This window comes from Microtus pennsylvanicus, chromosome 6, assembly GCF_037038515.1.
Source record: "Microtus pennsylvanicus isolate mMicPen1 chromosome 6, mMicPen1.hap1, whole genome shotgun sequence".
Taxonomy (NCBI): domain Eukaryota; kingdom Metazoa; phylum Chordata; class Mammalia; order Rodentia; family Cricetidae; genus Microtus; species Microtus pennsylvanicus.
In genome coordinates, this window is record NC_134584.1 from 25,692,685 (window position 1) to 25,711,690 (window position 19,006).

General features: G+C 43.3%; 1 protein-coding gene across 4 annotated transcripts in view; it reads left to right on the forward strand.

The window, feature by feature from the left end:
• Positions 1-19,006, forward strand: part of Npr3 (natriuretic peptide receptor 3) — a 60,896-nt gene that overhangs the window by 22,847 nt on the left and 19,043 nt on the right. The gene's annotated exons all lie outside the window — the stretch shown is intronic.

A 19,006-nucleotide genomic window follows, 5' to 3' on the forward strand; every position in this document is an offset into this window, starting at 1 on the left:
ACGGCCTTTTCCTGGGGACCTGTAACCCAGAGCGGGGTGTCTGTAGACTCCCGGCATTGACTAAGCAAGGAGGGTATTGGGAGGAGGCAGTTGAAGGCATGCCCAAGTTTTGCACGCCTAATTTGTCCAAACCTTGGTGGTAGAAATATTTTAGGTTTTGGAGGCTCTTTCTTTTGACAATCCATGTCCTCTTCTTGGTTGGTCTGCTCCTGTCTCTTTCAGGGCACTGGGGTTTTTCGTCTGTGGCAAGCTGTTTCCTACTTGGGAGTTCTAGGTCTTCCCACTCCAGTAGGGCTCATGTTGCTAATTCATTTTAAAGAAGCCAAGTCCTAGGCTAAGGGTCAAGCCCCTCCCTGGGTGCTATTGTTCAGGCAGCCTTTGGCACTTTTAACTATGTTTCTGAGCTGTCCACAGTGTCGTAATGGCGAACCCTTCCTTTCTTGGGACAAAATGAATAGCAGGTTTATGAGTTAGTGGGCTAGGGTGTGTGTGCTGGTCTGTCTTCCCTGCCAATAATGAAAACATAAAGGTATTTTATGTTTGCCTCTGTGTTATTTTACCTAATGGTCCATATTAGCTTTACGATTTGAAAACTCAGTGACAGTGTCGTTTTGTCTGGATTTCTCCCTGAAGTTGTTAAAGTTCAATTATTTCATCATATGCCATCTGACATTAATGAGACTCATTGGACAACAGTTGGCTTCTCAATATTCCTCTTGGATATTCTGGATTGTCACTCACGCTTGGTCAGAAAACTAAACCTCATTTCAATTATAGTCCAAGCAAAATCTCATTAAGGAGACACTGGTACTGCAGCGATCCTTCACATTGTCAAACCTGATTCTAGGGTTTTCTAACGTGTTTGCATCTGTGAATTATAGCACTGCCTCTCCATGCTATATTTAACTTTTAAAATAAATATAATTTATAATTAAGTAGAAATTGAGATAATTATAATAATTTATTCTAATTTTGAAGATACATTTTCCTTTTTTTTTCTGAGTCAAACCCAGGGTTTGTATGCGTGTGTGTGTATGCGTGTGTGGTGTGTGTATGTGTGTGTGTGTGTGTGTGTGTGTGTGTTCCACCACCCACCCCTCCACTTTCCTTTTTCATGTAGTGCTTTTGAGCACTAGTTGCTTCTAAGATTAAGTTGTGGGAGAGAGCAAAAGAAGCAGAGTTAGGAGGCTGGGCCCTCAAGGACTCTAGACCAGTGCCGTGGGAGATGCCTCATCAGTCTGAAGGTATCAGGCAGACCCAGCTTTCCTTCAGCTTCTCATATTTGCATTCATGGGCTATGCTATCTGTGTGTTCAGAGCCTCACTTCACAGAGCCTAGCATGGGCTCTGCAGCTCTGTCTTTATCTCTTACCTAGCAAGTTTGGTAGCCCCATTAGCTCTCTTCTGAGCTATGCTTACCCCCACAATCACGTGGCTTGGTGAACCTATTAGTTCTCATCTGCGCCATGCGTCCCCCCCACAACCGGCAATCACGTGTTCTCTGAGCAGGGTCTGATTTGTTTCCTTTCGGTGCTTCCATTACTTAATGTTTATGCTAATGTGTCCACGGCTGAATTAAAATTGTATTTAGTCGAATTAAATTATTAAATTAAGCATGGTGAATGAAAATAAAATATATTAAATTATAAGTTCTATGGCACTGGCGAGGATCCCAACATGGTCCTAAGTTGTCTGAACAGCTATAATGAAAAAACACGCAACAGATTTTTATCTGTGTTGCTACAAATGGCATCTCTTTGTCCGGCGGATGCGCAAAGCAAGGTGCTTACTATTGGGGGTTGAGAAGGTATCTAGACCGAGAAATTCTCTTTCATTTTTCTTTGGTAGCAATTTTCTGCTTTTCTTAAATGACACACTTTCTTAGGACAACTGAAGCAGAAAATGGCACTAGCGTTAAGGATTGCACTGTCCGGCGTGAGGAAAGGACTTGTGCCTTTGAAGTTTTGTCTCAGCATTGGAAGCTGAATAAAATCCCTGATCCAATTTTGTGTTTATTAGAGTCACATTCATATTAGCGTGTTGCCAGAGCCCCTGTAAAAGTTATGCTCTTTTCAAAAATGGAAATGTATGAGATTAAATTTCTTTTTAGACAAGCTGTACTTCAACATTGGAAGGACAGAATAACAATAATTTCTTTTAACAGTAAAATGATTGGACTATTTTAATGGTACAATGATTTATATTTTTGTTTACTAAACTTAGGTGGGTAAGTTCATTTTTTATGTGTATGTGTGGACATATGTGTGTTCAAGCATGTGTGCCTGTATGTATACATGTATGTTGAGGTCAGTGGTTAATGTGGGATGTGTTCCTTACTTTCCATCTTACGTCATCGAGACAGCATTTATCACGGAACCTGTCGCTTGTTGATTCAACTAGACTGGCTGGTCAGTAACTCCCAGGGGTCTTTCTGTCTCTGCCTTCTGTAATCTGGGATTATAGGTACCTGTGGCTGGATTTTCACACGGGGGCTGGAGGATGGACTTAAGTCCTAAAGCTTTTGCAGTAAGAATTCCATCAAATGAGTCATCTCCGTAGCTCCAACTAATACAACTTTGTTTTTGTAAAATTGGTCTTCATCTCTATTGCTTGCTCTTTCTTAAAAATATTAACAGTCTAATTAAGAAAAACAGGGGAAAGAGAGTTATTTCCTGTTGAGGATGTGGCCCAAAGTAGGTTTCCCATGATCCATTGGAGGACATATATATGCAGGCAGCCATAACTGGATGCAGTGGGTTATAAAAAAAGACATGCAGTTGAGAAGAAGCATGCTTGGATTCCATTTCCCAAATAGTGTGTGTGTTTGTTTGTTTTAGGGGTTAAGGGCACTGCTTGCTCTTCCAAGTTCAATTCCCAACAACCACATTTTTTGGCCCACAACCATCTGTAATGAGATCTGGTGCCCTCTTGAGGAAGAGACCTGCTCAGTCATCCTCATCAACTTAGACCATGAAACCCAATATGGACAAGTTCAACAGAATTGCCATATACGGGCTGCCCATGCAAAAATATATCTATTTACCAAAACTGAAAAAAAAACCCACTGAAACTCCAAATACTTATGGTCCTAAACATTTTAGGTAAAAGATACTCAACCTGTATAATGCTTGCCATTTTTGTTATTACTGAACTTAGAAGACATCAACCCCAACCTCTTCTCATTCAAATGGCTGATACCAAGTCTCAGGGAGGTGCGTTAGCCTTTCCCACTATATATATTAGAACAGCAGTGCTCATCAGCAATGGTTCTGTGTATTGACCTCCTTAGGAATACAAAGCTTCACTAATACTGCAGGAGATGGTGTCAGGGTGGTAAAAGGGTCCACCAAAGGCGTTCTGAAGACTCCTTGGGTTCATTAGTAACCCAGAATGACAAGTAATGTCCCATTGGAGAAGCCTTTGTGGCTCAAGGCCTTGCTCAGGCAAGGTTTTGCCAAGCTCCTGCCTGGCCTTTCCATTGGTTTGTGTTGGGTCACCTATGTGTGCAGTGGCTCTCACTCAAGGGCATTTTAATGGAGCTGCCTGGTCTCTGCTCTAGGAGTGGTTCCAATTCCAGAGTGCTGGTATTTGGTTTTAGAATGCGCTGTGTGGTGGCCAAGCAGAGATTAGTTGTGTCCCCTGCCTCCTGGGCCAGTGACTTTCTTTTTCCACTACATCAGTCTGATCCTTTTAACAACGCTGTGCCCAATAAGGAGGCAAACTTATGACCCAAAGATTAAGTGTATCAGGCCCTCTGTGAGAGCCTGCCCGGGGCCCACAAGCTGAAGCATTGCCTTCTTCTCTCTGCACCCACAATCCAAAGCACACACTTTTAACCTATCGATTTTCTTTACTCTTTCACGTTTGACAAAGTGTGGCTACCATTCGGTACCCTCTTCAGCTGCAGTCATCCTCCCCCCCCTTTTTTTTCTGAAATGTAAACCATCATTATCTCGATCATCAGAGGCTGTTTATTGAGTTCTCTGGGGAGCACAACCGTGACCCTGATCCTGAAAAATGAGTGCTCTCAGATGGAATCCCGACCCTCTAACAATTCATGAGCGAGAATAAAATATCCAGAGCCTTGAGCTCTGGAGTTCCCAGAAGAGATACCGCCTTGTGTCAGTACACAACAAATGTCATGCACCTTAGCACTGGGACATACTGATGTAACTTGCAGCGGGCTGGACAGCCTTTCCCAGAAGAACAACTGTAACCGCGTGCCCTGTCACAGGCTCTCAGGTTTCCATAAGCACATTAAAGAGATGTCGGTTTCCTGCCTTCTTGTGTTTTAACCTTTGGCAGTTGCGTATCTGACTTTGGAAGTGAACAGGGTATACATTCGGAGAGAGGAGTCAGTGTTTCATCAATGGGATCTAGGTAGAAAAAAGGTGAAAAATGACTGGGCCAGATGGTGGCTATGGCTGGTCAGTATACCATTTGTCCTGAGCCCTGTTTATTCAAATGGATAATAAGAAGAATGTTTGTGCAGGGTTACACTGAAATAAAAGTCATTTTCCCAGAAGAAAAGTGGAGAATATGCTCAAGCACTATTCTGTTGGAGAAATCCCTGGTTTTATTTCTGAGATGAGATGCTCACTCATTCCTCACTTACTCTTCATTCATTCTGGACTCCTGAGTCAGCTGCCTTCCAAGACAGCCGCTCTCACTACTGTTTCTTAGGATGGTGTGAGCCAGAGCTGCAGACGCTTCTTTGGCCCTGGCAGCGTCCCTGGGTTCTCCTTCCTGTAAATCCCTCTCCTGGCCTCAATCCATTCTTCCTATTGTGTTTGGCACTTTTGAGACCTATTCACCCGCTGGCCCTTTAACAGTTGGCTTTCTCCTTGGGTGAACTTCCCCTTCTTTCCCTGATGCTGCTGTTTAAATAAAAATAACATGTAGCTTTCCAGATTGATAGGACATGATACAACGAATGAAAAAAGTAGTGCATTTAATTAAAGATAATTTATAATACCTTAAGAATTACAGACATACAAAAATTCCCCCCATTGTTCCTCCCTTCTGTGCTTTTGACTACACAGAGATGATTATTGTTAATGTTTTTGTAATGTTGCCTGCATGCTTTTAAAATAGATTATGTTGTTCTTGACATTAAAATTTTCCTCTTATATTTTGATTCCTGAAATGGAGAAAAGATTACGTTATTTGACATACTCTTTCTCTGCTAGTATTTCCTTTTCCTTCTATACTCCCAATATTTTATGATTCAGTTTCTTGTAAAAGAGGTTTTCACAAAATAAAGTTTGAAGAAAAGCTAAAAAAACGTTATTCAGAGGCTTTTTTTCATTAAGCCCATATAAATACTTACAAAATAATCATATGTGTTTATGAGCACCTGCTGCTTCTCCAGTACCTTCCCCGGAGTTTAATGACAGTTTTCTTTTTCTTTTTTTTGGTTTTTCGAGACAGGATTTCTCCATAGCTTTTTGGTTCCTGTCCTGGAACTAGCTCTTGTAGACCAGGCTGGCCTCGAACTCACAGAGATCCGCCTGCCTCTGCCTCCCGAGTGCTGGGATTAAAGGCGTGCGCCACCACCGCCTGGCTAATGACAGTTTTCTTATTTGTTCTCATAGAGTTCTCACTGTTTTTATTGCTTCAGTAAGAGATTTTATGTAATGATATTAAACTTTTAACCTTATTTTTCTGCTCCAGTTTGTAATAATTTTTTTAAATGTCAGTTTGGAGCTGTTCTTCAGTTCTCTCTTGCATTGTGTGATCCTTTTCTTAGATATCACATCTCCTTTCTTGTTCTTAAGATTCTTTTTTGTTTTGAAGAAAGAGGGCATTAATGGTAAAAAATTTTGATACATTTCACATCACAAAACTTTTTGTGTTATAATAACAATAATAATGCATCATTTAATTGACAGTTTAGCTGGGTATAAAATAATAGTTTGAAGATTATTTTTCCCACAAGACTTTGATGCAATCATTCTGTGTTTTCTAGCTCTTATTGTTACCATTCTGATTCTTTTTTTTTTCAATGCTATTTTCTTCTTCTCCTTAGAGGCTTTTAGTATTTTCTCTGAGTGATTGATTGTATCAGTGAGGATCTAGTTAGGAAAACAGAGCCTATGTCAGGCAATTTAGCAGGAGTTGAATAGAAGGAACAGAGTTTAAGGCATTAGAAGAGCTGATATTCCAAATGGAATAGAAAAGCAAGTCAGAGATTGAAATAGGAAAAGTCACTAGAATCCCTAGTGACTAGAAGGACCAAGGAAGAGAGACTTTTAGTAGGTTCTCAAAGTTAGGACTGCCTACAAAAGCTAGGATGGAATAAATGCAGTCTTTGACAGAGGTATTACTCCAGGCAAAGAAAGAGTGAGGGAGACATGTCCTGGCTTTCTTCTTCCTCCTGGTTCTGTTCTCCTGCCTGTGTTCCATGTTGACTGAGGTATCTGGAGCCATATGACAGTGAAATGCAGCCGTAAGGAGTCATCTCTCTATGGTGTAGAGCAAAGTGAAGCAGAGGGAGGAAGGGAAGTGAATTTGAGAACAGACAAACAGAAAACCGGACTGATGGTTGATCTGGAAATTTACAATGATGGGTTCTGGGGTGAGCTTGTTTGTTTATCTATTGCTATTTTATATTTTGTTGTTTGGGGACAGAGTCTGGCATTGTATCCCTAACTGGGCTGGAACTCTCTATGAAGCTTAGACTGGTTTGGAATTTGTAGCAAGCTTACCATCTTAGCCCTCTGAGTTCTGGGGTTAGAGGTGTGAGCCACCATGCTGGGCTTGGTGTGGGTATTTTAAAATCTTGCTTCTGTGTCTTTAGCACCCTCCTCTGTTCCTCATAGAACCAAGTGTTAGCCATCTTTAGCTGGTTCTGTTATTTTCTCTCTCATCTTCTAGTACATAAGCTGTCAAAGCAAGTGTTATTTTCCAATTCTTCCTTTTCCTTTCTGAGGGGTTACCTAAATTTTATCTTCCAAACTACTGGATTCTAAAATGTCTGCTATATTTTTGATTTTCAAGGGTATTCTAGGTGGGTATGGTGGTGCAGTTCCATGATCCTAGGATTTGAGAAACCAAACAGGAGGATCACTACAAGTTCCAGGTCAGCCTGGATAACGTAGTGAGTTCTGGGCCAACCAAGACTGTGGTAAAAGACACTGTCTTCAAGAAGAAGAAAAAAAATTAGAAAAAAGAAAGACAAACTGTTAAATTGAATCTCTGGCTACTGGGAATCTGCCACTGCTAATGTAACAAGCCAATCAAATCGAATTAATAAATCCAGGTTTAATCTGAACAAAGCATTCCTGGTGGCCCCAGGGGAAGATGAGAGAACCATGAGGGGAACCCACGAGGTGGGGGCTTTTAATACCCTCTAAGGTGGAGCCACTGATGGTGGGCTTTTTCAGGGGCAGAGTTTGGACTGAGGCAACTCCCGGGAGGGGCTCGCTGCTTAGCACCCTGAGGGTGGGATCCGTAACGGTCATGCTTGAGATCCCACACATCCCAACGTTTTTGGTCAGATATGGATGCCAACAGAACTTCCACCTAAACATCCCAGACTCCTAGGGTATAGGGGTGTGGGTTCAAGTTTGACTTCTTCCTGCTGACAAGGGATTATGTGGGGAGGGGGAGACAGGAGTCAATGGGCTCACACTCAGCAGGAGGTGAGGGTAGAGAAGCATTCAGTTAACTGTCACCATAGAGACTCAGGCATCTGTTTCTTGAGGGAGCTGAGAAGGCAGGTTGCTAGGAGAAAACATGGATGGCTAACATCTGTCCTAGTTGTACTGGCAAAAGCATCCATTCTTTTCTCTTGTCTTCTGAGTGACTCTCGGATTCAAAACAGCACCTTGACTTTGATTCTTGGATAGCCAAGCTCATCTCCCTAGTATCCCTATCCCTTCCATTGATTCTAGAGCATGTGTTTTATTTATTTAGTTGTCTAAAGACGGGACTTATTTTGTAATTGATGGTCTGTCATAATTTACTAGGTAATCTAGATAAACATATTAAATGACATTCTTGCTTTTGGTTTTTCGAAACAGGGTTTCTCTATGTAGATCTGGCTTTTCTGGAACTCACTCTGTAGACCAGGCTGGCCCAGAACTCACAGAGATCCACCGGCCTCTGCCTCCCTGATATATATATCTATATATCTATATATCTATATATCTATATATCTATATATCTATATATATATATATATATATATAGTGTTTTACATTTGTTGAGATGGGATTCTTCCCGTTCTTTTCATTGTTTTAGTAACCTTATATTGCCTATTTCTTTTAGGTTCTTATCTGTTGTCATCTTATTAAACATTTATCTTTTTGTCTTCCATATCAGAAGCATTTCTTAGATGCTGTTCTGCTTCTATTTCTGAGTACCTCCTTCATCACTCCCCAGGATGTGATGTAAATATCTATCAACCTGTATAACAGTGGACTGTATTGTAGTTCCATGGAATAGCTTAGCTAGTCCAAAAAATTATCCCAAATGTTACCACTCTGGGTACATTTTTCTCTCAGGTCAGTCAATTTCATTAAAAGAATTCTCTTCTGAGCCCCTCTGGAAAGTCATTAGGCCATATTACCTTCTGGGAGCCAGGAAGGAGTGTCACCTAAGATCCCAGACTGAACAACTTTTAACATCATTCTCAGCTTGGTCCATCCCCAGCCTCCATCTGCTCCAGCACACTCTTCCACGCCTGTGTCTTCATCAGTGACACACCTGTCTTCTGCCAGGATGGGGAGGAACAGTTTCTTCCCTGTGTAAACTTGGGGAAGGATCTGATCTGTGTGTGTGTGTGTGTGTGTGTGTGTGTGCGCGCGCGCGCAGATGCAGTATATGTGCACAGCTGCATGTAAAGCCAGAGGCAAACCTGTGATATCATTCTTTAGGTGCCATCCACCTGGTATTTGGAGGCAGGGTCCCTCACTGGTCTGGAACTGGCCAAGTGGGCTAGACCGGCTAGCCAGAAAGCCCTAGAGATTTCTTTGTCTTCTGGGTCATGCTTGGCTCTTTTACGTGGATTCTTGGGATTAAACCCAAGTCCGTCTGCTTGCAAGGCAAGTGATGCACTTATTTAAAAGTTGAAAATTTGGCTAACTAAACAAACACTGCAAGCAAGTCTGATGCTTGGCAGTGTTTTGGGTTGGGGTGGAGTGGGGTGGGGTGTACTGGAGCATGCTTCCTACCCCAGGTCTCCCTCTGGTGCTCACAAATGCATTGTGGGGCTGGAGAATGGGAAGCTTATCTAGCCACAGGGTTTGAAAGAGGCAGAATTTAATAAATAATTGTTTAAAGAGGCTAGGTACGACATATTGGGACGTCCAGGATGTTGAAAAAAGTTCCACAATTTCTCTGAGGGGAAGGCCTAGCCACTGTAGTATTTGACCTGAGTTGTGTTTTGACATTGATTTCACACAGAAGCTGTGCAGGAAGGGACCTTAGCTGAAAATTTATCAGAACGTTAAAAAATCTTGACGAGACATTTCAAACTGGCCTCTTGTCTCACATCACTTAATTAGATTGAAGATTTAAAAAGTTAGGTCCTCAGCCAAACGCATGAAAGAGAAAAAAATGCAGCAGATCCAAGATATATCTGCCCCACTTCCGGCAGTGCTCTGCGCACTCAAGCCTTTCTGCAAGGTTGCATCGGACTAGAAGGGGTGCCCTAGTAGGGGTGCCCTCTTCCCTTGCTCTCACCCCTTTCTCCACAGTCAGCCAGGGAATAGTTTGTCCCAGTGAAAAGGCCTTTTCAGACACAAGAGGGCCTTGCTAATTTTATTTGTGAGAATAAAATCAAACCTCAAGGTTTTTTTTCAACAGTATAAGAATGATGAGTGTGCATGCCAGCATTTTAATAAGATTAATCTTATTAGGGAAATGTAATCAGGAGGATGGAGGCATTGTGAGGGGTTCTCTCTAGCTAAAGAAATATTGGTTGGCCTTCAAAGCCTTTAAATGAAGATATATTGAACTTTAAAAAAAATCACTTTCATTTTCTTAAAAAATTGCTTTAAATTATCTGGTCAGCTTTGAAATAGCATTGAATAACACTAATAGGCTATTTGAAGAAATTGGAATATCTGGATTGTAGTGTTTTTGAGTATAAATAAGAATTCATTTTATTGTGATTATTACACATCGGTGGCTTTCTAACTGTAAAAGGCTATTGATCTAGCATACTCTGAAAATGTTTAGCAAAGAGGCATGGGGCTTATGCAAAAGGACTTCCAAGCCAAAATCCCATTTCATCCCTTTGAAGGGCAATCTCTGTTTTGTGTTGTTGTTAGTATGTGTGGTGATTCAACTAACTTGAGCCTCAAAGACATCTTGTAGCAATGGTGACACCACCCTCAAATATTCAGAAATGGATTAGCATCAAGGTGTGTGAAACCACTTGCAACTGAAAGGCTCAAGTGAAATAACATTATGGTGTACAAAACTATTCACGCCTGAATAGGGCTAAGGAGTTTCTTCTTTTAGAAGTGTATGCCAGCTCATCTGGACAACTTCCTCACAACTAAAATACACTGTTAATTCCTTTTAAAGAAGTCTGATCACCTCAAACCCATTCTGTGGACCCAAGACGAGTTGACCTGTAGGAAGAAGTATATCAACCTGAGGAACTGAGTGTGGGAAGACTTGGAGAGAAATATTAGAGGATGAAGCTCAGCTTGTTTCTTTTTTCCTGCATTTCCCATCTTTTCTAAAGACTTTTGTGTACTCCAGGGTCTTTAACCCTTCTTCACTTGGTGAGAATTCCTTTACACCAGATGTCAGGGCTGTAGATTAGCTTCTCCAGGAGACTGCCTTTAAAGGGGGAGGGGATCTGGAAAAGGAAGGTCTGAGGCGAATGAATCCAGAGGTGGTATCGTGATGTTCTTTGAATGTCAGGGCTTCTCCCTTATGGGAGTGAACTACTTGTAGAGCTACCCAATGGCAAGAGGAATGTGGCATTTTTCTACTCAGTGTCACAGCAAAAATAACTCTGCACCTCAAATTATCTGGCAGGAGCTAGCAGGAAATGTGGAATGCCATACGTTCAGACTGTAGTAATATGGGGCGGCGGGGCTGCGTCCCCAACACCCCAGCTGCCTGCTCGGCTAGCTTATGCCCCGAAATAATTACACAGACACTGTATTCTTTTAATCACTGCTTGGCCCTTTAGCTCTGGCCCTTACTGGCTAATTCTGATATACCGATCAACTGATCTCTAATAATCTGTGAGCACCGGTCTTACCAGGAAGATTCTAGGTCGGAGCTTCATCGCGTGTGTCTGCCTGGGAGCGGGGCATGGCGTCTCTCTGAGGCATCTGCTCCGGAGAGGAGAGCTGTGGAGTCTGACCTCACTTCCTCTTCCTCCCGGCATTCTGTTCTGTTTACTCCACCTACCTATGTCCTAACCAATAAAATGGGCCAAGGCAGTTCCTTTATTAGCCAATGACCTTCCTCCATCATTCAGACTTTCAATTTGACAGGCCACATCCAACTTCTTTGGCCACTTGCCTAACAGAAGACTCTGATATTGGATGCTGACAGCATCCACAGGGTTTGTAGCGACAGGCCAAAGAGCTGGCTCATGAGGCCTAACCATTGATGCTGGTGTCTGCATGGATACATGTAGTGGGGGAGCCCACGGTTGTGGTTCCATAATGTTAGTTGACCTTGTTCAACTCCTGTTTAGATCATCATGTTTGTGAGACTTTATGCGAGTAGCTCCTAGGAGACACAGTCTCGCAGCAAACTCCCAGTGTCTCTGGCTCTTACAATCTCTCTGCCCCTTCTTCCACGATGATCCCTGAACCATGTTGACTTGGAAGAGGTTGGGGGAAATCTAGGAATCTCAACCTTATACAAAGGGTTATAGGCTCCTAAGGAATGGGGAGAGTGGGAGAAATAGTCTTCCCTAGGGAAGAGCAAACCAATTGGCTTTTCAATACCAAATGGTCAGACCTAAAAACATGCATACAAGTAACATTATACACACCAATTGGGTTGTAATTATGTATTTAGGAATACATACATACATATATGTGTAACAACAATTAATAAAAACTGAAGCCCTGGAATTGAAAAAGAGCAGGGGGTATATGGGGTGATGGAATATATTATAATCTCAAAAAACAAAAGAAATAACTTTGAGAAGTTAGTTGATGGGTGTGATGGCCATTTTTAATTGCTATTTTGACACAAGGTAGACCTACTCGAGAAGGGAGATCCAGTGAGGAATTGTCTAGGTTGGATTGGCCTCTGGGCATGCCTCTGAGGGATTGTCTTAACTGTGTCATTTGATGTGGGAAGAGCCAGCCTGAAAGTGGGCAGCACCATCCCCTAGATCCTGACTGTCTAGCTAAGAGAGGAAGCTGAGCTGAGCACAACCGTGCATGCATCCATTGCTCTCTTTTGACTGTGGACGGAACATGACCAGTTTTCTTAAGCTCCAGCCACTGTGACATCCCTGAATCTGATGAACCATTGGATCCTGGTGGACCACAATCTGGAATTCTGCATTTAACAGTCCCCCCCCCCCATTTTGCTTTTGTTAGGATATTTTTTTCTATTGTCATTTGCCTTCTTCTTTTTCTTTTTTTATTGATTTTATTGAGCTATACATTTTTCTCTTCTCCCCTCCCTTTCTCTCCCCTCCTCTTCTACCCTCTCCCAAGGTCCCCATGCTCCCAATTTACTTGGGAGATCTTGTCTTTTTCTACTTCCCATGTAGATTAGATACATGTATTTTTTTTTATTACAGTAACAGAAATGAAATTAAGACAATGGCATCAACACAGCCAATGACATAAGGGCACCTGTGTGCCAGAGACTTTAATCTGTTAAATGGATAAAATCATAATAAATTACTCTCAGAAGTTATGGAACATGATTGGAAAGGGATTTTATAACTTTAAGTGCACTGAGTGAGGGTGTCCAAAGGAAACAGCTTAGCAGCTGTAAGGAGAACATTCTGGGCCCTGCAAGCAGCATGTAGAGGCTGTTTTAAGTGACATCTTTCCTGAGATCCAGCAAGTTGTTAAACAGGAAGAAAAGAACACCATACTACTGAAGAGTCAACCCTCTTAACCAGCTTGCAATTAGACACCGGGTTGAGCCTTAGGATTACTATGAGTTAGTCTGTATGTCCCCGTCCCCCCATCGGAGTAAGCTCGTTTCATTTGATCATGTTCTAAAAATGTTGGTCCCTTGGCTGTGATTTAGAGGTAGGGATTTTATTTTTGGTATAGAAATTTGACTTTGGCTTTAATTTGAGACCTTTATCAATTACCTCTTCCACTTTGCCATCTTTGTGGGAAGTGAAGTCAAATATCTATGCTTCTATTCTTGCCTGAAGATCTTAGAGAGACTGGAATTATTTATTTAGAAGTCCAGGATCATATCAACATTTTAATTTAAGCCGTTTACTAGTATAGACCTCATTCATCTTAATCTTTGGGCATTTCTCCTTTTCTGTACTCAGAGGTAACATATATTATGACAGCCATCTGCCCCCTCCTTGAATTGGCCAGACTGAGGGCTGTCTTATTTATTGGGTGCCCTCTGAGTGCGTGTACCTTTGTAGTGACTGACCGCTTGACCTGTGCGCCACCAGGAGTATGGAGTTGAGATGTTTGTTGACTGAGCCTCCGTGAACACCCTCAAGCACTTACTTAACTCCTCATTGAGACACAGTATTGTTCTAGATCCTCTGAGGACAGCCCGGTGCCTGTGCAGGTGGCTTTTTATGGGTGAGGACCCATGAGCCTTTTAACTGAGATAAAAGGAACACAAAGTTGGAGGCAGAGATGCATTAGCCACGGCTGGGGACAATGACAACAGTTCTAGTGGAGGGCGTCCTCAGAAGAGTCATTGGGAAAGATAGCTCTCTCGTTTGGGAACTTTCTTCTGCCCTGGCTGCCCAAACTCTACAGTGTGCAAGTTTTCTAAGAAGATCTGTGTGTCAAGTCTTCTTTATGATTTTTTTTATTATTATTTGCTCCACTAATATTGCTGCTTTGCAAGTTTCTTCTTTGGGGTCTTTTCTCTCTAAACACATTGTGTGTATGATGGCAGGAAGTCTCCCTTAGTCGCTCCCTACTTTATTCTCTGAGGCAGAGTTTCTCCATTAAACCCAGAGCTTGCCTCAACAGCGAGGGCAGCCGACTGGCCAAGGTTCCTGCTTGCGTCTTCTGAGCACTGGGATTGCAGGGGAGCCACCATGCTTGCCCAGCATTCCTGTGGGGTCTGCAGATCCAGACTCCAGTCCTCATGTCTCACAGCACACACTTTATCCCCTGAGTCATCTTCTCAGCCCTAGGTAATTCATTTTTGAAATGCAAAGTGTAGATAAAGTTAAATGGAGTGATGTATGTATTAAGTGTTTCTCAAATGTAGAATTATCTTTGGCCTTTGAGCTACCCACATAGCATTCCCAAGCCACTCCCGATGTCTGCCATATCAGTGGTACGTGGGCATTGGACAAGATCCACTTTCAGGGCCTTCCTAGAATTTACTTTCGACCAGGTGGTGCTGTCCTTGCTATAGATAAGGGGGAAGAACAGTCCATGGCTGACCTCTTACTTGTTCTCCTTCCAAATTCCACTTTCCCCCATGTGATCTTCAGCGACTGAGAGGTGAGAAGGCATCTCTTTTTCCAGAGAAATTAGCACCCACAGCTTTCCTCATTTGCATTGGGAACCAACGGTTTGTGGTAAGGAAGACAGAACCACCGTGTGGCACGCTTGAGTTCAGGCGAATGCCACAAGCCAAACCCTAGGATAGTCTAGCTTGCACTCCCCTTTGGGAGCCTTCTTCCAGCTGTCTCCACCTGAGAGCTTTATGGGCTTGCTTCATGTCCAGACACTTTTTTTTTCTTCTGAGACAGGGTTTATCTGTGTGTAGCACCCTTGGCTGTCCTGGAACTCTCACTGTAGACTAGGCTGGTCTCAAACTCACAGAGATCCACATGCTTCTGCCTCCCGAGTGCTGGGATTAAAGGTGTGCGGCACTACCGCCTGGCTCAGGCACTCTGTTTTCACAGACCTCTCTCAGTGTTTGAGGCAGAGGGCATGCTTTACTTACTTGTAAGCATCCAGGAGTTCACCTGTCCACGAATTTGCCTCCCCAGAGAGAAACAGGGAAGATGGTATGCCTTATAACAGAGGGGGTGGTGTTGTGAATGCCAAGTCTATCTATGCTCTTGTGAAAACAGACAAACACGATCACTTCCATTCGGCTTTCTCCATGAGGGAATGTGGCTAGCAGCGCTGGCAGAGAGGAGGCCCTGTCATGACTTCCATGTGTACAGCCTCTCTGCGGGGGATCATGATTCTCTCTGGTGGAGATGGTGAACGGTCATGTTTTCTTAATCCAACTTGTTCATTATCTAGCCTGGGAGTGGCTGCATTTAGGAATTTAAGACCTCAGCAAGTGATGTTAAGGGAGGGTTTTCTGGCTAAAAGGACGCCATGATGTTGGGTTTTGATTGTCAGCTTGAGTGGAGCTGGAATCTCCCAGGAGACAAGCTTCCGGGCGCACCCGGGAGAGATGATTTAGATTAGGCCAGTCTCTGGACATGCCCATGAAGGATTATCTCATCGAGGTGGGCAAAGCCACACTAAAGGAGAGTGTCAGCCTCCCCGGACTTGGGCTCTGGGTTACATCCAAAGGAAGAAGCTAGCTAAAAACAAGCACCCATTGCTTTCTGCTTCCTGGGGATCTGTAATGTCACTAACGGCCTCAAGTTGCTGCTACCAGGACTTGGCCTCCATGATAAACTAACTGATTTTTTCAACTCTGAAACAAAATAAAAACTTCCTCCCCTCAATTGCTTTTGTCAGGGAATTTAAGTAACTATAACAGATGACGAACACCCAAACGGGTTGCTTAGGCAAGGGAGTCCCACTTCCTGTGATTGATAACAACAGTGTGATGTGTCACAACCAGGGCCTGGAGGTCCAAGGGTTGTTCTGTCCAGAGACAGGGAGGCAGACCAAGTGAGCTGGCTCCTTCTCTCTGGAGGTCCAAAGAAAACTGTTCCTGATACAACTTAATACTGTTCTCCCCCCTCTCCTTTTTTTCTCCTTACTTTGCACTTCCAATTTACAGCGGTTGTAATGTCCTAACGGGCTTCCCTCCCACTAAAAAAAGACACGTGTGAGAGTGAGAATGTTCTCTCGAGAAAAGACACTCTCTGGGGTTTGAGGTAGGTGCGATGAAACCTCCTCCGCAGCAGGCCAGGGTGCCGCAGCTTCAGCGGGGTCAGCATCCTCCTCCAGAGGGAGAGGGAGATACTCAGCCACTCTGACAGGGCAGGAGGTAACTGTTGTGATTCACTTGCAAATTGAGATAGTAGGAGATTTCAGACCAGAGTTTATGTCCAGAGCCTGTCTGACCTGTTTTGGCACCAAACTTGTAGAACAAAAGCAATCCAAGTTCATCCTCTTGGGTAGACAATTGTTCTTCCTGTTGTGGACAAGAGAGGATGCATCAAGAAGGAAGGGATGGGAAGGGCCAGTTAAGGCATGGTGCCTGGTAGCTTGACCAGTACTCTGAATGGCTACATCAGTATGGGGTCCCTGGGTGAGGGTTTAGAGAGGAGGACGATGAAAGAGCAGGAGGAAGATGATGACATCCACAAAGTAAGAAGGATGAGGCCCAGGGGCTCATGTCGTATTTTAAGCAGGGATGCTCTAGGAAGCATGCATTTACAGAGCATGGCATGCACGAACAAAATTCAGGAAGACTGAGCAAAAAAAATGGTCTCCCCTTTTCAGGGTTTATCAGTCCAACAATTTTATGCATATATTTAATGTATTTTGGCCACTTTCAACTACATTGTTACCCCCTCTTATTTCTCTCCCATGGATGCTAAACTCCCTTTTTACCCAATAAGTTCCTTTTCTAATTCCACATCTTTTAAAACTTGTAAGCCATTACATTTCATTAGGGTTACTTCACGAGCCTGAGAAGGACATTATTTACTGGAACAGGGGTAACTGGACAGTGGTTATGCCATTGGAGAAAATGACTCCTTCTCCTGAAGCCAACAAATTTGTAGCCAATAGCTTCAGGGAAATATGGGTACCCTAGTGCTTCCTGAAGTCACCCACATCCCCCACATGTCACAGCTATGATTCCATGACTTTCCACTGTAATGGAAACCAAGATGGTTTCTATAAAGTTATGAAAGAGAAGATAAACTTGTGGGGGAAAAATGATCATGTATTGAGAATTAATTCTAACAGCTAAAGTATACTTATTAAAATTCATCAGCATGCATGCTTTCTCGAATCATGATGACTTCATGGTCTAAGTGAAAAATTTGTATTCCTTTGGAAAATTAAATTAGCATATTCAAGGCAGGCGAAAATTATCTTTGACTGGTAGATGTTATTTCTATAGCATTCTTTGCCTAAGAAAACAGTGTTTTTGAGACTTAAGTTTAACAGCTAAAAGTAAGAACCAAGGCTTTCACGGTTTAATGTTTTAATTCATTTAAACCCCAGAAAAATCTCTGTGAGGTGGCCCAGTGCTGTGGCGAGTCTTTACAAATGAAGACTTGGAAGGCTAAGAGACTGAGGTATCTGGGTTAGGTGTGGACCGTGGATTGAACTAGTTGCTAAGTACAAGATCTCTGTGAACTTGAATCTATCCTATAGTCTGTCTTTCCCTGAGGGTTAGTGGGATAGCCCAGTCTGGACAGTGCTATTCTACTAGGCATTGTTAGGACCGTGATGGTGTAAGAGGTCTGCCTGGGGCATCAGAGTGTGAACGAGGAGCTCTGCTTTCCATCAGGTATAAAATGGGTCAATAAGATAGCTCGCTTGTTGGATGTTGCTATTCAGAATTAGAAGCTATGCAGAATTGCTGGGTTTGTAACCCCTCATCTCTGGAAAGTCGTGACAACAACAGCTGTCAAGGGATGATGGTGGCAGAAGCTGTGTGAAGCTCTTTACACTTCTCAATTCAGAGAAAACCCGATAGCAACCCGAGGAGGAAGGCACTGTCATTTCCTTCACTTTCTAGATGAGGAATCCAAGGACCAGAAGGAGGTAGGAGCACAGCTAGAGAAAGCAGAACTGGAGCCACCCAGATTCCAGTTTTGGCAAATCTGAAATACTTGTTCCCATAATGCAAAACAGGACTCAGCGAGGGTTGGGACGGGGACAAATGAAGCTGGTGTCGCCGCCCTCTGTGAGTGTGCCCTTGAAACACGTGACGCCATTTGTGTGTGCATCTTTGAACTGGGAGACACCATTTGTGACACCATACGCCCTTGATTAGGGCCATACAGAAGATCAGTGGAGGCACTCTTTCTCTGTAGAGGGACAGGGCAGGCAGTCTGCACACAAGCACTGGCCGGTATCCTCCCAGGAATCCCCAGTTGTAGTAACAAGTGCGGCGGGCTGCGTCCCTGGCACCCTGCTGCCCCCACGGCTAGCTTTACCCGAAATAACAACACACAAACTGTATTCATTTAAACACTGCTTGGCCCATTTCTATTTAGCCTCTTCTCGGCTAACTCTCGCACCTGGACTAGTCCATTTCTAATCATCTATGTATCACCGGTCTTACCGGGAAGATTCTAGCCTACGTCCATCCTAGGTTGGAGCTTCATCATGCATCTTCCCGGGAGCGGGGAGCATGGTGTCTCTCTGAGGCATCTGCTCCCGAGAGGAGAGCTGTCGAGTTTGAGCTCACTTCCTCTTCTTCCCAGCATTCTGTTCTGTTTACTCCTCCCACCTATGTTTTAACCTATGAGGGCCAGCCAAGCAGTTTCTTTATTACTTAACCAATGAAATCAACAGATTGATATATGACACTCCCATATCACTTCCCCTTTTTCTGTTTAAACAAAAAAAGGAAGGCTTTAACTTTAACATAGCAAAATTACAAATAACAAAACAGTTATCAAGCTAGCCAAGCAGGCGGCCGGGGTGCTGGGGATGCAGCCCCACCGCGCCTATTATTACACCCAGTTCTTCCTGTTGCCTTGGCTTTCTGCCATTGACTCAGACTCTTGAAAA